Here is a 21,334-nt window from a genome sequence, read left to right on the forward strand (position 1 = left end):
AGAGTAGAACAATAAAGCTTCTCTATAATAACCTAATAGGGGCTCCTGAGTGGCTCAGTCGGTTAATCATCCAACTTTGGCTCAGCTCATGATGTCACAGTCTGTGAATTCGAGCCCCGCATCAGGTTCTGTGGTGACAGCTCAGAGTCTGGAGCCTGCTTCAGATTCTGTGTCTCCCTCTCCCTCGGCCACTCCCCTGCTCATGCTCTGTCTCTCTCTCTCAAAAATAAACATTTAAAAAAAGAAGATAACCTAATATCATCTTCATGATTTGGAAGTAAGAAAGTGTTCTTTAGTAATATATAAAAATCACTAACCAGGGGAAAATATTTTAAAATGGGACTATATTAAAATTAAGAATTTCTGTTTATCAAAGAAAGATGTCAAAATGATGATCAAAATCATCACTGAATCACCATTAACAAATGGGAGGAAAGCATGTATAACACATATATTGAATATAACACATATTGTTCACTTACTATGTACCATGCACTATACCCAATGTTCAACAGTGTGTGTGTAGGGACCATGTCTCTTTTGTTTCCTATGCAGGAAACTGGATCATAGGTCCTCAAAAAATACTTGATAAAAACAATAAATGAGTTTAAAATTAGTAGAACACATGTGGAAATTAGAAGACCAATGGAGTGACAGAACTATAGATTCAGATCAAATCATTCATGAAAAGCTGATAATGTGTTTCATGCTGGGGGGAAGAAAAACAACATAAGAAAAAACAAATTGAACATATCTGGAGACCATGGAGAAATGAAGTGACAAAAAGTCAGAATTCTGGCAATGATAAAATTATCTACTCAACAGTTCTTCAACTGGCTATCTCTCTATTAATTGCCCAGAAATTACACAATTAAAAGCTATTCCTGTTTAATTTTCCCAATCCAATGTAACTCGATACAATTCCCTCACAAAGACATATATAGATTAATAAATAAATTCCTTATAAGTTTATAAGCCTAAAATATACCCCACCTGCAAGGAAAAGTAAAAAGGGACACTTATCAGGAGACAGATTTGAAAAATGCAAAAAACAAAACTGCACTTGTGTCTTCACATCGTACTATGAACACAGTCCCAGTGTAGCAGTGCATCCTATGGTCCCCAATCTTATGTGCATTAATTGTGGGCACATGGTGTATGCACGACTCCTAATACAAAAGTAAAGAATTATACAAACACTTGCCTGTGCTTTGGATGAGATTATCCAAGCATGTGCCTGCAGAGGACATCAACGCAGCCGGTGGAACGGGCAAAGCAGTAATGATCACGCTTAACAATGCTGTCACCCACAAAATATCAGCATCTCTCTACTGGCCTTAAAATTGTCCTTTTTCATATAAGGGAGGATGTAGGATGTTTTATAAACACATATATTTTCTAACAAACCGTATCATAAACCACATAGGAAGTATTATAAGACAAAGAAAGTGTTACACACCCAGCAGCTGCAAAAGGAAAGACACTGGGTGTTGATGTACAAGCCATTTAAAAAGTGATTATAAAAAGGGATCTTACTTATCATCCGTGTTATTTTTTGAAACATCTCCCAGGCCTCATAGGGTAACCAGTTTCTAAAGTCTTGACAAAAGTTAAGCGATTAAAATATTTAAGGCTTTCCCTTATTTGAGAATCTCGTGTGCATTCATCCTAAATAAATTAGTAAGAAAAAAATACCCTTGCATGGACAAATCAAATTATTCGTGGCTAAGGCAAACTGATCTATGATCCTGCACGTATACAACATCAGGGACATATTCTCCAGGCGTATTCTTTGGGTTCAAAAATACCTTTTAGTTCATTCTGATACTACAGGCCTTATTTTTTTTTTTTTTTTTGGCATACCTAAGGAGTGTCACCTACTAAAAGCTGTCATGGACTTTACTAGCTTCATGAGTAGCAGAAAATGCAAAGTGCTCAATAATGCAGCTCTTCTAATGGTTTCCATGGCACCACCTTCATACCTGTAGGTGAGCCATTCTCGTGGCGTGAAACTAACTGCTCCCCTCACCCCCAGCCACCAACTCCTCTGTAGAAAACGAACAAAATCTCTGCCCCACCAACGGCTGCAGTAGGCTTCCAAAGCAAGCCACACTAGAGTTCTCCTGTGCGATTTTTAGAAAATAAATTAAGGGAAAAGGAACATTCCTTGAGTGTCGGATCTTACTAGCTGACTCCCCACGTTGTGAAACCAGGTCTGCCTGATTCCAAAACTCCATACATGGCTGTCTATACTATGCTTTAGTGATGTAGAAGGCACCAAAAAGAAAAACAGGTTCTATTTGGCTTTACTGGTTCTTTCTATAATACACATCTAATTTTACCATCCTGCTTAGAAATCTTCAATACATCCTTACTAACTCAAAGACCCCTGAACTAAGCTGTAGGCCATTGGACTACAGTAAAAAGATTTAGTAAAATATATATCTACTTACTACACACACTGTCCAGATCAGCTGACATTTTTTTTCCCCGTAGCACAGCTGTCTTGATAAAGGAAGCAGTGAATTAATCTGCATTCTGGTGCAAGCTCTCTCTATCATCAAGTATTTGTAACTAACAGTCCACAGACTGATAATTCCCTATTGCGATGCTGCATAACTGGGTCAGATTTTTTTGTGAAGGGCATATAGTAAATATACTAGGTTTTATGGGCCATAAGGTCTCTGGTACAACTATTAAACTTCTGTCTTTGTAGCATGAAAGCATCCATGGGCTGCTTAAATGAATTGTCACAGCCCTGTTCCCATAAAACCGTATTTGCAAAAAACAGGCTTTGGGCCAGAATTGGCCCACAGGCCATCCTTTGCTCACCAATTTTCTGTGGATAAAGTCTCAATCCATTGGGATCTGATAAATAACTGTCTAAAAAATATCTGGAATAAACTTTCATACATTGCTTTACTCAGACACTCAGATGCATACCCAGTGTATATGTTTGTGTAATAATTGAATACATGATGCACTTTCTTTTCTCTGTCTTCCTTATATCTATCTTTCTTCTGGGTACTCTTATACCCTCTCCTCTTGGCCTTTCCTCTATCCTACTTTGACTTACCATCCACAACATATCTCAAGCATACTCTCATTTCCTAGTCTCTTTAGATGCCTAGACTCAAAATTCCTTGATTCAAAATTACCCCCTTCTGAAAGAATTTCAGAGCACTTATACATAACTTTTAAATGTATGTTTCACATTACATTTTAATTCACTGAATATAGAGCTTTATTCCCCAGTAGATTCTATCCACATCATGACACAGATTTTAACTGATTTATCTACATCACCTTGTGTATCCAGACAACCTTGTAAAGTGGCTTAAACTCAATCGGTACTCAATAAATATTTCTTGAAGCTGTTGCTGAAGATTAAATAAACGGGTTAGAAAACTCTTGCTTTTCTATATCAAAGTTCTCCTTTAAAGTGCAAGGCTTCTCAATTCTTAAAAAAAGGACTTACAATTTTAGCACAGTGGTTTTGGGTTTTTCTTTCCTAGTCTCATGAAATATATATGAGTAATGAACAACATGTGCTGAAATTTTATATAACCACCTGGGGTTTTACCAACTCAAAACTCAATATCAAACGTATCAAAGCCAACTATTTTAATTAGAGGCCCCCACAGTTCCTGTTTCAATATTGTATGACACTCACTGCGGAAAACTCTTTGTGAAGCAACTAGAAACAAGCACACACAAAATAACAATGGATACATTTTAAAGCCGAAGCAATTACATAATGTAGTTGTACTTATTTACTTTCTCTTTTCAAGACAGAATTTTTAAAGGTTCACTGAAGTAATGATATTCTTTGTAAAACAGATTCTAGATCAAAAAACCATTAGTTTCTGAGATACATAAATTTTCTGAGGTTTTTAGATCAGTGTTTAAATTGTAAGCCTTTAAGTTAGACAGTATTAAGTAATGGTTTGTCATTTAATATTCATAAGAAATCTGAGAAGGTAGGATTCTAACCATTACTACTTTACAGATAACTAAAATAACTTGCCAGTGCTGTTTCCTTTGGTGAGTATTAAAATCATGACCACACTGAGGTCAGGTCCTTCTCCCCATATTTTATATTCTAAACTAGTTGTCCTCTAGCTGTGGGGTCAGAAACAGCCTTACTTTAGTCACTAGTTCTTGAGTCCTAGCTCAGACATACTGACTCAAGAACCCTGGGCTAAGGGTACCTGGGTGGCTCAGTTAGCTGAGTGTCTGACTTGGGTTCAGGTCTGATCTCGCACTTAGTGGGTTCAAGCTCCATGGGTAGGGCTCTCTGCTGACAGCTCAGAGCCTGGAGCCTGCTTTGGATTCTGCGTCTTCCTCTGTCCCAGCCCCTCACCCACTTGTGTTCTCTCTCAAAATACATAAACATTAAAAAAAAGAAGAACTTGGGGCTAGAGCTCAGCCATCTGCTTAACAAATTCTCCAACTTATTCTGGTACATGCTAAGTTCTAAGACCCACCCCTCAAAGCCACTTATGCTAACAGCTAACATAATACCTACAAATCCAAGACGCAAAATCAAGATGTGGAATACTTAGAAAAGTAGACACTCATGGGGCACTGGGGTGGCTCAATCGGTTAAGCCAACTTTAGCGCAGGCCATGATCTCACGGTTCGTGGGTTTGAGCCCTGCGTCTGGCTATGTGCTGACAGCTCAAAGCCTGGAGCCTGCTTCAGATTCTGTTTCTCCCTCTGTGTGCCCCTCCCCACTCACACTCTGTCTCTCTCTCTCAAACATAAATAAACATTAAAAAAATAAAAGAAGAGTAGACATTCAAGCTTAGTGCTTCTTCCTAAAATAAACACTCTGGAAAATAAATACTTATAACATTAAAGAATTTTTTAACACTTGTTTTTATGACACCTCATTTTCTATTACATACTGTGTAGAACATTTTTTTTTTTACTGTATTCTACTATTTTAAAAAAAGGAGTTGGCTGGGAGAGCTACGGTTTGTAATTCTTAGTCAAATACATTTGAGAAACTCAATGAACAATTCCAGGGTACAATTTATACACACACACACACACAGAATTTGATGTAAATAATTCTGGAATTGCATAATCAGTTTCCATTATACTCTCTCTCTCTCTTTGTAACTCACATATCCCTAATGGCTTTGACAAAACAACAACAACAACACAACAAAAAACTGTATGGCACATGATAAATATTTGTCAAGTGAGGAATGAAACACACAACTGAAGGCTTATTTTTGAGAATTACTAGATAATTAATACCTTCTAATAAAAATTTATTGACCTAAATTTCAAACATTTTGGTAATTTAAATTTTTAAGACTTAAAAATAGTTTTTAAAATTAAAAAATAACTACTCTATCAGAAATGACCATTATTAATGCAAAATTTATTCCCATGTTACTATGAATTGAACGTTCTATTTTTTAAAAATAGCTTGTCTCAGGCTTCAAGGCAAAGAAAATCATCAGGAATAAAGAATTGTATTCCATAATGATAAAGAGGTCGATAGTCCAAGAAGACCTCACAATCCTGAATGTATAGGAGTCTTAAAAACAGAGTGTCAAACTATGTGAGGCAAAAACTAACAGAATTTTTTTTAAAGCAAAAACGAAAACCAAAAAAGCCCAGATGAATCCACTATCATAGTCAGAGACTTCAACACCCCTCTTACAGAAAAGGACACATTTCACAGTCAAAAGATCAGTTAAGACAAAGGTAAACTTAACATCATTAATCAGCTGGATATAACTGATGCCTACACACTGCTTGATCCAATAACCTAAGACTATACATTCTTCTCAAGCTTACAGGGGACATTTACATCTAATAAGAACTGTTAAAACATACAAAAAATTCTTAATACTTAACAATAAGGAAATAGATGACTGATTAAGAAATGGGCCAGGTTTTGGGGCGCCTGGGTGGCTCAGGTGGTTAAGCATCCAACCAACTTCAGCTCAGGTCAGGATCTCACGGTTTGTGGGTTCAAGCTCCCTGGGTAGGGCTCTCTTCTGACAACTCAAAGCCTGGAGCCTGCTTTGAAGCCTGTCTCCCACTCTCTGTGCCTCTCCCCTGCTTGCACTGTCTCTTTCTCTCTCTCAAAAATAAATAACACATTAATTTTTTTTTTAATTGGGCTAGGTTTTTAGAGCTGTTTCCTTCCCGTCATGGGTTGTGTGGAGTCAGCATGTGGGTCTATGAGACCTAAAAATTGAGAGCTTCTTCACTCCCAGGAAGCTGCGGGCAACATATTGAATTACACTGTAAGTACAGTGGATTTCTCTTATATTACCATGAGAAAAAGAGAAAGGAGGAAGCTGGAGAAAGCTCCTGAAAGTTCAAAGAAGGCCAAAAAAAAAAAAATTAGTCTGAAAGCTAAATTTTATCAAACAGTGCCAAGCTGGGAATACAAATGCAAAAGACTGTCAAGATGCATGACAAGAGAAATGGCAAGCAAAAAGATGATGCAAAGGCTCAACAAGGAGCACTACCTGCATACCTTCTGGACAGGGAGGGACAGGCCCCAGCTAAAGTACTTTCCAACAGGATTAAACAAAGATGAAGAGAAAGCAGGAAAATGGGAATTCCCTTTGCCCAAAGTTTATGCCCGGGGACAAACAGAAGTATTAACAGCTATTCGAACAGAAAAGAGAAAGAAGAAAACATGGAAGAGGACGATTACTACAATTTGCTTTGCTGGAGATGGCTTTACTCGAAAATCACACAAATAAGAATGATTCATTTGATTAATGGACTCACATTTCAAAAAGGCCCATTCAACACACCCTGAATTGAAAGCCACCTCTTGCCTGCCCCTACTTGGTATAAAAGGAAATCCTGCATCTGCACTATACACAACTTCGGGTATTGTTAGCAAAGGTATGATCACAGAGGTGAAGGTGAGGGAGTTGGGCCTCATGGGACAAGGAGGCAAGGTCACATGGGGAAAGACACCCAGGTTCGCAACGATCTTGGAAATGATAGCTGAATAAATGCAGTCTTGCTGGTTCGACAACAGTTTCGGACAAATAACTCCTTATAATTACTGAAGACGACACACCAATCAGGAAAACCACGATGACTGAGGTCGTTCTCAATACTAGCAAACACCTTACACCCCTGCTGTCATCAGGAGAAGTGTGTATTCTATTATAAAAACAAAAAGATTAAAACAGCCAAGTTTTACAAAAAAAGAAAGAAAGAGGGACACCAGAATGGCTCAGTAGGTTGGGTATCCAACTTCAGCTCTGGTCCTGATCTCATGGCTTGTGAGTTACAAGCGTCTGAGCTGTCAGCTCAGAGCCTGGAGCCTGCTTTGGATTCTGTGTCTTCCTCTCTCTCTGCCCCTGCCCACTCGTGCTCTGTCTCTTTTTCTCTCTCGGAAATAAATAAACTAAAAAAAAAAAAAAGAAAGACAGAGAAGACAGAGAAAGATGGTAAGAAAGAAAGAAAATAAACAGACCAAACACCTGAAAAGACACCTCAGGAAAGAAAATATACAGGTCGCAGATAAGCATATGAAAAGGTGCCCCACACATGTCATCAGAGAAATTCAAATTAAAACAACAATTCAATATTACTACTTACCTATTAAAATGGTCAACATCCAGAAACTAACAATATCAAATACTGCTAGGGATGGGGAATAACAGGAATTCTCATTCATTAATGGTGGGAATGCACAATTGTGTAATCAGTTTAAAATACTGTTTGGTTAGGTTTCTTACAAATACACACACTCTGATCATATGATCCAGAAATTATGCTCCTTGGTATTTGGCCAAAGGAAATGAAACTTATATCCAGACAAAAACCTGCGCATGGACGTTCATAGTAACTTTATTCATTACTGCCAAAATCTGGAAGCAAGCAAATGTCCTTCTGTAGGAAAATGAATAAACTTTGGTACATTCAACAATGGAATATTACTCAGCACTAAAAAGAAATGTGTTACCAAGCCATGAAAAGACAAGGAAGAAACTTAAGTGTATATTAATTATTAAGTGAAAGAAGCCAATCTAAAAAGGCTATGTGTTGTACGATTCCAACTATATGACATTCTAGAAGAGGCAAAACTATGGAAGCAGTACAAAGTTAGTAGTTGCCAGGGCTTTGGTAGGGAGAAGGGAGGGATCGAGAGGCAGAGCACAGAGGAGTTTTAGGACAATGAAAGTACTCTGTATTGTACCATAATGCTGGATAGATGCAATTATGCATTTGTCTAAACCTATAGAATATATAATAACAAAAGTGAACTGTAATGTAAAACATGGACTTTGGGTGTTAGGATAGGTCACTTAAGATCATCAATTATAAGAAACAAGCTGTCATTAATTCTAGAGAATGAAGCAGGGTTCACCTTGCACACAAGGGAAGAATCTGAAGATACAAAAGCTGATCTGAATCTAAAGGAAAAATCTAAAGATACATAAGCGGAAGAGAGGGAATCCCAAGCCAGCTCTGCTCTGTCAGCGCAGAGCCAAATTCAAGGCTTGAATTCACGAATTGTGAAATTATGACCTGAGCTAAAAGCAAGAGTACGCTGCTCAAATGACTGACCCACGCAGGCACCCCTAAAAGGGAATTCTTAATATTTTCTGAAATAATATGAGATAGCCATGCTTGTAGTAAATACGTTTACTAATAATCTGACCTGATTTTTAAAATGGCTCAATCTTTCCAGCACTGATATCTAAGGCTATTTATTCAAAATTCTACTTATAACCTCACGGAGATTTTGAAAGTTCCATCTAATGAAACTAGCAAATTGGATTCTGCTCACTAAAATTTTCTCCAGTTTTTCTCCACTTTTATGAAATGGGCTTATAAAATTACGTGAATGTGAAATCAATACAAAACACAGCCAAAACTTACTTTGAAATGTCTTATAGATGAAATCCCAGTAGCAGAAGGGATTAAAATGGTTGTGCACTCCCTCTCTCCAGACATAACAATTGTAAATATTGCATGAAATATACAAAGTTAATTCCAAAATACAAAGTGGAGCATTTCCAAAGCAGACAAAAATCAGAGGAAAGCACAATGCCCATACAAACTTGAAACCCAGATTGGTGAGGACAGGGAGTTTTATCGTTTTGATATGAGAAAACTGACAATCTTCGTTACCCTTTTGCGGTGTTTGCAAAAACTGACACAATGACAGCCTTATCGACTAAAGGAATCAGAGATCAGAGTTCAGAAGAGAATTTACAGGAGAAACCCTAACAGCAAAGCTATGCGGGTATAGGGGAGACAACAGGAAGCATGACAAAATGCAGGTAGAGACCAGAGAAAAAACTATGCTCAGAGAGTAGAGCTCTGTGGACACAATCTTCAAAGTTGAGGTTTTTCTTAACAGTATATTTTTTTAACTGTACATAACTCAAACACCAGAAGGCACAAAGCTTTATGTCCTGTGGACTTGAAGTTTCAGAAAAGAGCGCCTAAAACTGACAGAGCATAGATAAAGAAAGAATGCACAAAAAAGCAACACTGGAAAATGATAAAAACACAACAGAGAAAGGAGTAGCTGCATATGGTGCACTTGGTACAGTTTACAGTTTGGAGCCAAGTACATCAACTAACTATTAAAGCAGAAAACGAAAATCTTTACGTGAACATTACAGAATCCAGTCACTAAAAAGTAGTATCAGTAATATCCAGTTTCCAACCAAAAACTTCTAGACATACAGAAAAAATGTAGTATGATCATTATGGGCTAAAAAATAAACAGCCAATAGAAAATTACTTCGTGTGGGTCAAGATGTTGAGTATGAGATCAAGATTTTATAGCACCTGTCATAGATACATTCAAAGAACTAAAGAAAAAAATATTCAACCAAGGGAAGAACATTAGGTATCAATGAATGTATAGACAAGCTCAGGAGTAAAACAGGAACTTTAAAGTAAATAACCAAATGGTAATTCAGAGATTGAAACCTACAATAATAGAAATTAAACATGGGGCACCTGGATGGCTTAGTCGGTTAAGCGTCCGACATTCACTTAGGTCATGATCTCACGGTTCGCGGGTTCGATCCCCGCGTCGGGCTCTGTGCTGACTGCCAGCTCAGAGCCTGGAGCCTGCTTCAGATTCTGTGTCTCCCTCTCTCTCTGACCCTCCCCTGCTCACGCTGTCTCTCTCTCTCCTAGAAATAAATAAAAAAATATTAAGAAAAAAAAAGAAATTAAACAATAAGATGGGCTCAAAAATAGATTGGATATCACTAAAGAGGAATGAGTAAACATGAAAATATATCAGTGAAGTTATCACCTCAAGAATCACAAAGATAAAAAGACTGACAAAAATTAACACCATGAGATACTTGTAACACAATATGAAACAATCCAAAATTGATAAATGAATCTCAGGAGAAGAGGAAAGATAAAATATTTGAAAAAATAGTGACTGAAAAGTTCCTAAGTTTGGTAGACAACAAATAAGGATCTAGTAAGCTTAATAATAGATACACCATAGCCAAAACGTTATAAGCTAAGATAAAGAGAAAATCTTGTAAGCAAACAAAGAAAACAAAGAAAAATGATGCATAAAGAGAAACATCAATATGAACAACAATACATACTTTGTCTGAAATGACTGAAGACAGTGAAATTATATGTTCAAAGTGTTGAATAAAAACAAACAGAAAAATTAATTCTACACCCGGTAAAGCTTCTTTTAAAACTGAAAGCGAAATAAATTTTTTATTTTTTACTTATTTTTGAGAGAGAGAGAGAGAGACAACATGAGCAGGGGAGGGTGAGAGAGAGAGGTAGATACAGAATCTGAAGACAGTTTCCAGGCTCTGAGCTAGCTGTCAGCACAGAGCCTGGCGCAGGGCTTGAACCCACAAACCATGAGATCATGACCTGAGCCAAAGTCAGATGCTTAGCCGACTGAGCCACCCAGGAATCCCTAAATTTTTAGATTGAGAAAAGAGGGAGAATCATTTGCCAGCAAACCTTTACTAAAATAAATGCTAAAGAAATATCTTTAGAAACTGATGAAATAACACCAGCTAGGAACTGAGATTGAATAAATGATAAATATGTTATAAAATATTAAATTATATGTATATTGTATATATAATGTATATACCTTACTTATACTTATATATTTTAAATTCTGTATGTAATAAATATATATATATGTGCATTCTTTTTTCTCTTAATACTGCTAAAACACACAACTGAATGAAGCAAAAATAATACCATTTTGATAGATTTATAGTTTATATTGACAATATATAACAATAATAACACTAAAAATAAGTGGGAGTAAACAGAAATAAACAGTACTAAAGTCCCTAGATTTAACCTTGACTAATTCAATATTAACTAGGTACACTCGGCCAAATTTAAGACATTTATTGTAACATTTAGATCAACCTATAAAAATTAAAAGATATATAGCAAGAAGATAAAGGACAAAGTATATCAGAATGATAAAATTTTTGGATTAAAATTTTAAAAAACGGAATTTTAAAAACAGAGACACATTTAAAAAATAGAAAAATAAAAACCTAAATATAAGCATATCAATAAATACATACCTAAAATGTAGGAATAAATAGTCCATCAAAAGACAGAGATTGTTGGTTAGAATAAAAGACCAAGAAACAACTATATATTATCGGCAAGGCACACTTTAAATACAAAGACAAATGTAGACTGAAAGTAAATAGCCATGAAAGGAATACCGGTAACCTATAAGCATAAGAAAGCCAAAGTAATATCAGGATGGATTTCAAGACTGATATCTATCAGTCTATATCATATACATATGATATGTATATATGTATCAGTATATGCCATATGCATATTAATTGAAACTGAATCAAAGTCTTAAATGTAAGAGCTATAAAACTCTCTCAGGAGAAACCGAGGGGAAAGACCTGATGATTGCATTTAGCAACCATTTCTAGGATGTGACGCCAAAGGCAAAGAGAAAACAACAAAAAAATAAAGGCACTGGACTACATCAAAATTAAAGCTTTTGTGCATCATGACCAACACAGTGAATATTCAACCCACAGAATTTTCAGAAAATATTTGCAAATCATATTCTGATAAGAGATTAAAATCCATAATATATAAGGAACTCCTATAATTCACCGAGGAGAAGAAAGTAAAAAACCCACTTCAAGATGGACAAAGGACCTGAACAGGCGTGCAAATTACCAAGAAGCACATAAAAGGATGGTCAATGCCACTATCCTTGGAGAAATGCTAATCAAACCACAAAACCACTTCACGTGCATAAGATGGCTATTGTCAAAAACAAAACAGAAAATAACTGTGGTCAAGGATGTTGAGAACAGAGATACTTGTTATGTATGTGACATTTTATTTACATATATTTTACCACAGTAAGAAAATTTAAAATTAGTTTAGCAGGATGCCAATTCAAGTTTTTGTTTGTTTAAAAAAGCATTAGTTTCTATTCAAATCCAATATTTAATGTCTTCCAATGTTTCATTTTACTTCTCTTACCATAACAATATAAAGAAAACTTAAAGACTTTTTATCTTAAATATTACATACACAAATACACCCACATATCTCCTATAATTTACCCAAAGAATCATCAGTATTATCATTGCCTACAGGCTTGATGACATGAAAATGAATGACTAAGTAGTATAGTTATACTCAAACCTCCTTTCATATTAGTGGGCCAGTTAATTTCATTGTAGGAATACATGAACTGAAAGCCAAAGGAGAAATTGAAGGGAGCAGAGATATAGCACTGTCTTAAAAAAGCAATATCTATAATCGAGATATTATTTGAAAACTAGTATTGCTTATTCTATAATCTAAAACCAGCATAAACCTGCTAGTGTAGGGGAATAAAAGAAATGTACAGTCTATTAGCAGGTAATATATTGTCTTGTCAGATGTAAATAACAATCACATTGATGCAAACGCATCAAGGTTTTCCAGTCAGATTCTTATTCTTTCAATAGTTCCCGGGTCTGGGAGAAAAAAAGAAGTGTCACATGCCAAAAAGGCAAATTATTCCTATATTTCAACATTCACAACTGGAAACTTGTGATTTGAAACAGTTCTACTTTTGCACCATGTTTTTGAAAACAGCCGTGCTGTATTAAACCAGAGATTAAATTAGTCATAGGGCAGGAGTAACTAACAGCAATGATGTATAAAACTATCTGTTCTCCTGTGTTATACACAGAAAGCTGACCCTCAGATTTAGACATTCACTGAAAGAGCAGATAATTTGGTTTTAGTTTTTAACCTCCTCACATTCACATTTACTTAAGGGGATTCACGCTCTGCCCACCAGAGTTTAATATCAGTATTCAATGCCTTGGAGATTTTGTTAAGGATGAATGTAAACTATCATACTTTGACCTTTACATTATTCTATGGCATTACTCATCAGCAATTGCCTTTACTGGTTATTTATAGCATTGCTGGTCTGCAACAGAAAGGCCGATCTGAATTCTGAATATACCAAAGACGTAGATCATGTAAGAAGGATTTAAAAATGTAAACAGGCACCAACCACAGTGTTTTGTGGCTGATTCTGTTTTTCTAATGATGTGAGTACAGAATGTCAAACTGGAAACTAAAGGCAATACTAGTGATGATAGAAAACAATACAAGCTACAGCAGCAGTTAAGCACTGTTGAAAGGGAATTCTTTTTTTATTTGACCATCAACAGTGATGAAGTCCAGGATAATTTAGAACCAGGTATTTCCATCTCCTAAAAAGCTTACCATGTCCATTCATTTTAGATGGGGCTTTGAAATATGATGATTCTATTGACTGGAACTATGAGGCATTCATATTTATATGTTCTATAAGTTTCGTTGATAAAAAGTATTGATTTAATACTTTAAAATAACAAAATAAATAATTTTCTCTAATCTACACTTTTTCTAATCAACTCACTAAAAGCTTTTCCAGAGTACTGTTTTGAGTTGATGATATCCTAGCCAACATCATGACTGTATTTGGTTAGAATACTTTGTATTTAATCTAAGAGACTGAGAAGTAATCCCTGGAAGGAAATTTAGATCTCCACTCTAAACAGAATATGAGAAAATCTAATTTTAAACCTACTGATCTCCCTCAAATTCTAGGACAAAACTTTTTTCTTTGTCTTACTTCTTTTTTTTCCCCGAGGAGTTTCATACATCTCATGTCAAATATATCCAAAGTGAATAAACGTTACATATTTGTGCATGAGTTAAGACTATAACTATGAGGAAATAATTCATAAAAGCATTACAGTTCTATCAATGACAGCTTAGGAAAGAAAACTAATTATATCCTCAAGATTTCATTATTGTCACCAATCTCCTTTGGCTTTGCCTTCAGCTCTCTTTTATAAGGACTCTTCTCCTTTGGACTAAATATTAAATGTTTCATCTTTGTGGTCTTTTCATCATTGATGGTATCCCTTTTTCTCACAAGTCACCTGCTAAGAAATAATCCCTACACTAGGTTTTGACTAAAACAGTAAAATTAGTCAATGCCTTTTCCTTTGAGATATCTATAGTACCATCAATTAGTTAGACAAGTATATTAATATGGATGGTATTCTGGAACATATACTGTAATACACAGATAATATCCAGAGAAGAAGTACCTGAATCAGACTAGGGAGAGGTATCAGAAAAGGTCTCCCAGGAGAGCTTTCAAGTCAGTTTCAAAGGTTAGACAATTGTTGAATAAAAGCACCATGGCATGAAATATTTTGAGAATAGATTTGTTGGATGGATGGGAGAGCAGGCTCATAATGAAGCCAAAATAAGAAGGCTGAGCCCAACAGTTAAAGATCCTAACGGTGGGTATCTTAACTAATATTATTGTGGTACTCATTGTGAATATATACATTATAGAACCACTGTATCTTATACCTAAAACTTATACGATGATTTATGACAAGCATATTCACCAAAGCTGGAAGCAAAACAAAGATCTTAAGTTCAAGTTAAGGAGATGAAGGACAGCTATATGGATGTCTGCTAGGTGCCTTAAAGAACTCAAAAATAAAATCGGCATCTTTTGTCTGTTTCCACAGAAAATTCCTAACTGGACTCCTGCCAACCCAGGTTTCCAAGTTAAAAACTAATGATGCTCTTTAGTGCCTCTTCAGTTTTCACCTTGTGTTTCCACTTAATCATCAAATTGCATTGCATTTGCGCATCCATGTATCCTACTGACTTATATAATCTTTCTTCCTTATTGTTTTTCCTAATTTTGCTCCTTACTCGTCACTTAAAGAGTGTTTCAACAACAAAATGTTCCCATGCACAAAGTGATGCACTACTCCAATCAATGTTACCAACAACTTCTGTTTAAAAAAGAATCTAAGCACGTCTTTCCTTTCTGAACTCTTTCATCACCCCACTGTTTAAAGAATGGTCTCAACTCTGAGGATCTCTACAGAACGTATCATCCAGACTCCATTAGCTTCCGACTTCCAATTCAATTTGGCAAATATAAGACACTAGCAGGAGACTGGAGAGTGGGAGGAAAAATCATTCAGGGTATTTCCTCCCATAACCCCAACCACTTTGCTCGCTGCCTCACCAAGGTTCTGGGAGGAAACTGCTCTTTTCAGGGTTTTCCTCTTTTGGGGCAGTGCCTCTTCTACAGCTCCAGGTTTTCCTAGATTTGTATGACCCAGTCTCCTTCTTTCATTCCTTCAAGCTTAGAAATGATAATGGCTTCTTTTGGCCTGTCTCTGGATGCATCACCAGCTCTGGCCATGACCAGCTTGAGTTCATCGTGACATGAGAGAGGCCAACTGCATACCTGCCAGTAACAACTATCATAGAACCCACCTGCCCTTAAAGGGCTATTACACCATGAGCCCTTTAAGGGTAGAGATGTGTCTTTTCTGTTTCAGGTACTTCAGATTTCAATAAAATGTTTGGAACAAAAGAGCTGAGCTAATGTAAATATCCAAATTCAGAGTAAAAACCAAGATACAATTCAATCGTTAGGAAGAAATTATTTTGCACTAGGAATATGATAAATCAAGTTAAACTAAGAAAGCAATGCAATAAGCTAATACATGGAATAAGACTGTTTTATTTTAGAATATTGAAGGAATGATGGTACACTTTGCAATCCCAGTTTTGAGTTCGTATTGCAAATCAGAATTACGAAAGACAACGAAATTGGAAATTTCAGAGTTTAAGGTATTCCTACTGCCATAAATTTAACGGTTGTTACCTAATTGGTAAAAGAACCGGATTTTCTTTTGTTTTTCATTGCCAACTGTATTTCATCTGACAGAAGAGATGTGTGCAACTTAAATTTATTTTTAGGGAATACATGGAAATCAGAGTAGAACTTGGGCTTTTTCTAGGTGGTACTTTTGACTTTCTAATTAGAACCTCCAAAGAACAGTTACCAATATTCAATGACTTATAATATCTTTTTCTCGGTTTATTTACTCTGCATCTTAGAAGACAAGGAATTTTTACCAAAATGTGTCTACTTATATTTCTGGTCATATTTATATTTATATTTGTTCATATTCATGTCTCTTAAATTGAACTTTACTATATGTGGGATTCTCTACAGTGTATCATTGTAGTACTATGTCAGACTCTATACAAAGTTTCATGGATTTGGTGGTTAAACTTGTTCATCATTTACAAACTAATGCTATGAATCCTGTCAAGATTATGGAACCACTGAAGAAAGTAGAAGGCAATGACTTTAATGATTGCATGTACATTTGCTGCCAAAGTTTTTTGGCTGAATAGTGAAAGAGTTTCATAAAAATTTACTGGAGTAGTAACTCCAATTCAAAATTTCCTTAAAACAAAAGGAATGCTTACCAAATTCTCAATAATCAAAGAAAAGTGACAGTGTAATTTACATTGTCACCTCTATCAACATCACATTTCACATGAACAAACTAATCCTAAAAATTCAAAACATTAAAAAAAGTTTATTTTTGACCTATAACCTAGGTCACAAAGGTGGCAAGCATAAGAAGTCATGTTGAAATTGAAGCTTTTCATTATGCAAATTAGTAATAGTGATATTACATGTTTTTGTAACATAAATTAACATGTATCTTCATTTAAATACAACTGATAGCACTATATAAATCGTCCGCAAATCTACATAAAGAATTTCAATGATGCTTTGTTGATATTGATGAATTGAAAGATAATTTTCAGGACCCTGAGTTCCCCTGTCCCACAGTTACAACTAGATATCATCCACATTCAAGTCAATAAATCAGAGAGTGATTCTAAGCCTCCCGGAACAAACTCCACAACTAAATAAAGACCAGAAGCAGCATCTGAAAGATTAGGAAGGTCAGAGAAGTAGAGGGAGGCTGCCTGAAGGATGGAGGGAGCTGCGCAAGTAGAAAGGCCAGTGAGTGAAATGGGCCCTCACACCAGGGAGCTCACATGAGGGAGACTAATCCCGGTAATTGTTTGGCCTTAAAAACTAGAGGGGCTGAACTGTGAGTTTGTAAAACCAGCGGGAGTAGAACCTGGAGCTTTGGAGTATAGCTTATTCAGCACTGGGAGAGCCAGGAGGGCCTGGGCTAGAGGCATTGTAGCTCTTACAGAGAGAGCAGCCTGTGTGGAAGGGCAACAGAGAAATAGCGGTTTGCACAACACCAAGGCCAAATGACAGACAGAGCATGTTGGGGGGACTCTGAAAAGGAAGGGGCAAGGCAGGTGCCATTTCCTTCCCTGCCCCTTAGCATAAACACACAGACACCTGTGGGAGGCTGGGCTGCATGGACACTTGTACCTTGGCCCAGGGTTCACAGCAAATTTCATGAAAGCTGTGTGCACGTCCCACCCAGCCACCTGGTACACAGCTGATGCCACGAGGCCCACCTCCAAATAACGCCCAACTGCACACCACCAGATACATTCACATGCCAAGTGTAGCCCGCCTAACCGTCACTGCATGCTGAACCCAGCCTCCCACCTGCAGCCACCCCTGCACCACAGCCCCCAGCCACTCCAACGCTTTGGGATCTGGCATAAGACGAGTGGCTCTATGCAAATTTTACTAACACTGCCACCCTGCTCCCAAGTTCCCCAGCTGGCACCTCCCCTCAGAGCACATTCCCTCCTGCCTGGGTCCCACTAACAACACAGAGCAAGCACAGCCCACAACAAGCAGAGAGTCTGCACAATAAAAAGAAAAAGTGACTCAGACACAACACCAGCGTGTAAGTGTCACACATAGGATGCTCTCACGAAGTGACAGACTCTGATGAACAGGGGACATTGCAGTGCAGAGTACTCCAGGACTTCCTCTTCATAATGTCACTATGTCCAAGGGCAGAAGACATAGCTAATTTTCTTAACATAGAGAAACAGACATAGAGAGGTAGACAAAATGAGGAGACAGAGAAATTTATCCCAAATGAAAGAACAGGATAAGACCACAGCCAGAGATTTAAGAAAAGCAGATATAAGTAACATGCCTGATGGAGAATTTAAAGCAATGACCACAAAGATACTCACTGGACTTGAAAAAACGGCGTAAGGCATGAGTGAGCCCCGTGACACAGAGATAAAGAATAATATATCAGAGATAAAGGGCTCAATAAATAAAATGAGAAATGCACTTGATTGAATAGCAGGAATGAAGGAGAGGAATGAATTAGTGATGTAGAAGACAGAATGGAAAGTACTCAAGCTGAACAAGAGGGAGGAAAAAAATAATTATTCACAATGAGAAGAGACTTAGGGAACTCAATGGGTCCAGCAAACATAAGAGCATGTATGTTATAGGAGTCTCAGAAGAAGAAGAGAGAAAAAAGGGGGCAGAGGAATTATTTGAAAAAATAATAGCTGAAAACTTCTTTAATCTGGGGAGAGAAATAGATGTTCAGACCCAGGAGGCACAGAGAACTCCCCTCAAAATCAACAAAAGCAGGCCAACACCAAAACATATTGTAATCAAACTTGCAAAATTTAGTCATGAAGAAAAAAACCTTAAAAGCAGCAAAAGAAGTCAGTAACTTCCAAGGGAAAATCCAGAAGGCTAGCAGAAGATTTTTCACCAGAAACTTTGCAAGCCAGAATGGAGTGGCATGATATATTCAAAATGCTGAATGGGAAAAGTCTGCAGCCAAGAATACTCTATCCAGCAAGTCTTTCATTCAGAATAGAAGGAGAGGTATAGAGTTTTGCAAACAAAAACAAAAGGAGCTCATGACCACTAAACCAGCCCTGCAAGAAATATTAAAGGGGATTCTGTGAGTGGAAAGGAGAGATCAAAGGTGATATTATAAAGGTAGGTGTCAGGCTCTGTGCTGACAGCTGAGAGCCTAGGGCCTGCTTTGGATCCTGTGCTTCCTTCTGTCTCTGCCTCTCCTCTACTCATGCTCACTCTCTCTCTCTCTCTGTCTCTCAAAAATAAAATAAACATTAAAAAAATTTTTTTTATAAAGGTAGGAAACACAAAAGCAGTAAAAAGAAATATTCTGTAACAAATCAGTCAAGGAACTCCCACACAAAAAAGGATATAAAATATACTAACATATACCTAAAATGTGGGGAAGACAGGAGAAAAAAAGTGAGCTCAAACTTAAATGACCATAAGTTTAATGTCAACTGCTATATCCAGAAGAGGTTATATGCAAACATAATAACAATCACATTTCAAAAAGCACTAATAAATATGCAAAGAATAAAGAGGAAGAAATCCTAATATATCACCAAAGAAAACAGCAAGACACAAAAGGGAGAAAGACAAGAAAGGATCAGAGAAAATCTTCAGCAACAACCAGAAAATGAGTAATAAATGGCAATAAATACGTACCTATCAATAATTACTTTGAATGTAAATGGACTAAACGTTCCAATCAAAATACATAGGGTATCAGTATGGTTAAAAAAAGAAGAGCCATTGATATGCTGCCCACAAGAGACTCATTTTAGACCTAAATACCTGTAGATAAAAGTGAAGGGGTGGAGAAACAGGTTTCATGCAAATGGATATCGAAATAAAACTGGATATAAGCCTAGCAATACATATATCAGACAAAATCAACTTTAAATCAAAGACTGTAACAAGAGACAAAGAAGGACATATATAATAATAAAAGGGACAATCCAACAAGATTAAATGACTGTAAAAATTTATGCACCCAACAAAGAAGCGCTGAGACACATGAAGCAGTTAATAACATAAAGGAACTAAATGATAATAATACAATAATAGGAAGGGACTTTCACGCCACACTTACATCAATGGACAGTTCATCTAAACAGAAAATCAACAAACAATGGTTTAAAATGATGTACTGGAACCGATGGATTTAACAAATATACTCAGAACAATCCATCCTATTTTAGTAATACACATTATTTCAAGTGCACATGGAACATTCTGCAGAAGAGATCACACATATTAGCACACAAAACCAGCTTCAACAAATTCATAAAGCTCAAAGTCATACCATGCATCTTTTCTGGCCACAACCCTATTAAAGTAGAAGTCAACCACAAGAAAAAATCTGGAAAAATCACATATTTGTGAATGTTAAATAATATACTACTAAACAATGAATGGGTCAACCAGGAAATCAAAGAAGAAATGATAAAGTACATAAATCAAATGCAAATGAAAACACAAATGATCCAAAACCTTTGGGATACAGCAAAAGCAATTCTAAGAAAGAAGGTTATAGCAATACGGGACTACCTCAAAATGAAAAATCTCAAACAACCTAACTTTACACCTGACGGAGCTAGAAAGAAGACAAACAAAACCTAAAACTGGCAAAAGGAAGGAAATAATTAGGCACAAATAAATGATATAGAAACTAAAAAAAAAAAAAAAAAAAAAAAAAAAAAAAACAATAGAACAAATCAATCATATCAGGAGCTGTTCTTTGATAAAAATCAAGAAAACCTACAAACCTCTAGCCCCACTTAACAAGAAAAAAAAGGAGAAAGGACTTAAATAAAATCACAAATGAGAGAGGAGATATAACAACCAACACCACAAAAACACAAACAATTGTAAGAGAATAGTGTGAAAAACTACACACCAACAAATTGGACAACCTAGAAGGAATGGATAAATTCCAAGAAATACATACTGAAATAGGAAGAAACAGAAAATTTGAACAGACCCATAACCAGCAAATAAATTGAATCAGTAATTGAAAGACTCCCAACAAACAGAAGTCCAAGACCAGATGGCTTCACAGGGAATGCCACCAACATTTAAAGAGGAGTTAATACCTATCTTCTCAAAATATTCCAAAAATAGAAAAGGATGGAAAGCTTCCAAACTCATTCTATGAGGCCAGCATTACCCTGATATCAAATTGAGATAAAGACACCA

At 36.4% G+C, this 21,334-nt stretch overlaps 1 protein-coding gene and 1 pseudogene across 1 annotated transcript in view; one reads left to right on the forward strand and one right to left on the reverse strand.

Moving 5' to 3' along the window:
• The window catches only part of MALRD1 (MAM and LDL receptor class A domain containing 1), a 757,419-nt gene that overhangs the window by 469,477 nt on the left and 266,608 nt on the right, over nucleotides 1-21,334 (reverse strand). The gene's annotated exons all lie outside the window — the stretch shown is intronic.
• On the forward strand, nucleotides 1,232-7,051 carry LOC144238632 (ribosome biogenesis protein NSA2 homolog pseudogene; annotated as a pseudogene).

The sequence above is a fragment of the Crocuta crocuta genome, unplaced genomic scaffold (genome assembly GCF_008692635.1).
Source record: "Crocuta crocuta isolate KB4526 unplaced genomic scaffold, BGI_CrCroc_1.0 scaffold96, whole genome shotgun sequence".
In the NCBI taxonomy this organism is placed as follows: domain Eukaryota; kingdom Metazoa; phylum Chordata; class Mammalia; order Carnivora; family Hyaenidae; genus Crocuta; species Crocuta crocuta.